The sequence below is a fragment of the Galeopterus variegatus genome, unplaced genomic scaffold (assembly GCF_000696425.1).
Source record: "Galeopterus variegatus unplaced genomic scaffold, G_variegatus-3.0.2 Scaffold7770, whole genome shotgun sequence".
Taxonomy (NCBI): domain Eukaryota; kingdom Metazoa; phylum Chordata; class Mammalia; order Dermoptera; family Cynocephalidae; genus Galeopterus; species Galeopterus variegatus.
Window position 1 is genome coordinate 39,684 of NW_007733881.1, and position 2,461 is coordinate 42,144.

General features: G+C 42.0%; 1 protein-coding gene across 1 annotated transcript in view; it reads left to right on the plus strand.

Moving 5' to 3' along the window:
- LOC103607847 (cytospin-B-like) overlaps positions 1 to 2,461 on the plus strand; it is a gene marked incomplete at its 5' end in the record, with an annotated part of 81,345 nt that overhangs the window by 37,187 nt on the left and 41,697 nt on the right. The gene's annotated exons all lie outside the window — the stretch shown is intronic.

Below are 2,461 nucleotides of genomic sequence, written 5' to 3' on the forward strand. Positions count from 1 at the left end.
TGGAAAATTAAATTTGATGTTTTTGACACATGGTACAGTGCCCAGCATATACAGGAGAGTTTTACACATTTTGCTGAAATTATTATTATTGTTTTATATGCTGAGAGCAGGTAGAAAACATGCTTTGTTTTAAACGTGGCCCCTAAACATGAAGCACCTATTTCATCTGAGATGCAACTAAAGAGCAAACTATTAAATGCTGTAGGGAAAACTAATGTGTGAGACTTATTGAAAGATGGCNAAAATGTAAGAAAGGCCAAACAGCTGGATTTGCATCCAACGTTCAGCGTTTATGAGCCATGTGACATTTGTCCAGTTTTTCCTCTAAAATAAGGGATAATAACATATGAGGGTTTTGTGGAAAATTAAGTTTGATGTTTCTGACACATGGTACAGTGCCCAGCATATACAGGAGAGTTATACACATTTATTTTGCTGAAATTATTATTGTTGTTTTATATGCTGAGAGCAGGTAGAAAACNCTGAAAAGTTTCACTGACATTAAAACATCAGATCTTTTTCCTGCAAAGTTGAGTCCTGGGGGCTGGCAGGTATATGGAACACACAGGGAGCTCAGTATGATGACTTGGTGGGCCACACACAGCCTTGCTCGTGGAACACATTGCTGAGGAGCGGTATGTGACACAGTTCTCCAGCAGTAGCAGGAAAAAACCTATGCATTTATTTCCCTTGTTTTGAATTGGCAAACACCATTATTTTTATGGTCACTTATCCAATTCTCACTGTATTCATCCTATAATACAAATAGGCACCCAAGGGAAATGTCTTAAAAAGAGATCATTAGAGGGCCGGCCCAGTGGCACACTCGGTAGAGTGCGGCGCTTGGGAGCATGGCGGCACTCCCGCCGAGGGTTTGGATCCCATATAGAGACCAGTCCGCTCACTGGTTGAGCGCAGTGTGGGCGCGACAATGAGGGTTGCGATCCCGTTACCGGTCACGAAAAAAGACCAAAAAAAAGAAGAAAAAAAAAAAGATCATTAGAAACACTCAACATTTGTGCCTAACCAACTGTATTAGTTTCTAAAATAATAGAATGTCCAAGATTCAAGTGTGTTTGGTTTGTACCGCCTGCCAGTTCTTGCATGGTCACTTCTGAAGTGGGCAGCACTCAGCAGATCTCATGCTCACTCTGGTGGGGTGGGCTCTAACCCCATGTGTGCTCCTCCGTGTCAGCCCTAACATCTGTTGTGTGTGCCTGTGCCACCCATATGTTGTCTGACAGCTCTAATGGTTCACAGTGCTCAGCAGATCAGATGTTCTATAGCTGCCATGGAGAGGGCAAGCGCGGTGGTGGGGGTGTGTATTCTTGGGTTATTAAGATATCTTTTCCAACTCTCTTGCTTTAAATGCTTTGATACCAAATCCCTGGCCATGGTGTGGGGGCTGATTCTTGTGGGGATTCCTAAGCAGTTTTTGAACAGACCTCATGTTAGCACCTACAACTGTCAGGGGCTCTGACATTTCATTAGGCCCTCATTGCAGAAACTGGTCCTCTCGTAGCCTCTCACTCCAGCAAGCATAAATCATTCACTGGCATATGACTTATTTTTTTCATAACTTAAATTTGCATTGATGACATTAAATATGTAGTCTGTAATTCTGAAGTGCTACATCTGCCTCGCTGCTCCCTGGCTCCCATCTTTACAGATTTGCTATGAAAAGTGTGGGCATAAGCTTCCCTTAGGCCATTAGGAATTTTAGGCTGTAGTAATAATAGAAATCTATTTATCTTTTGGCCTTGACAGTAGGGGGAAGCATGAGCCTCTATAAATTACAGACGGGCCTGAGTTGTTCATCCTGGGTGTCTCTGCTTCACAAGCATAGTTCTTGGTTGGAGAAATTCCTGTGGAAGGAGCCTCATAATGGCATTTGAGGTCTTTGGCATTTTTGTCTTTCTGAAAACCTTTGACTTCCAAAAAATTGGAAAAGTAGGAATTAAGCATGTTGGCCCTAGTCTGGATCTTCACTTTTCCCTGAGGGACGGTGTAAGCTGTTAACTCCTTTATTTGTCAATTAAGATCATGTTGCCTTAAGTAACTCCTTTACCAGCCTTTCCCTCCCATTCTGTTTCACAGCTCCATGGTCTTTGTCGGCTAGCAGAGCATTTGGTGGAAGAAAGACAGCCCAGCCCTTGCCATGATTGGAAACTACAGCCATTTCTATATGAAAGGGGGAGTGTGTAGAGGAGAAATGACCTCTTTATAAAGAGCTCGGTTGTCTCCTTAAAGCATTCACTGTTTCACACAGTCCTTGTGATCAAGTTCCTACCTTTGTTCTGCATTTTGGAATCAACTCTCTGCATGATCAAAGATGATCCTTCCCTCTTTTTTTTTCCTCAGAAGATTCAGCAGTTTTTTATTTGGAGAATGAAATGAATATTTATTTGGAGAATAAAATGTTCTGAAAAACCAAAGTAGAAGTTTTGCGAAAGGAATTTTT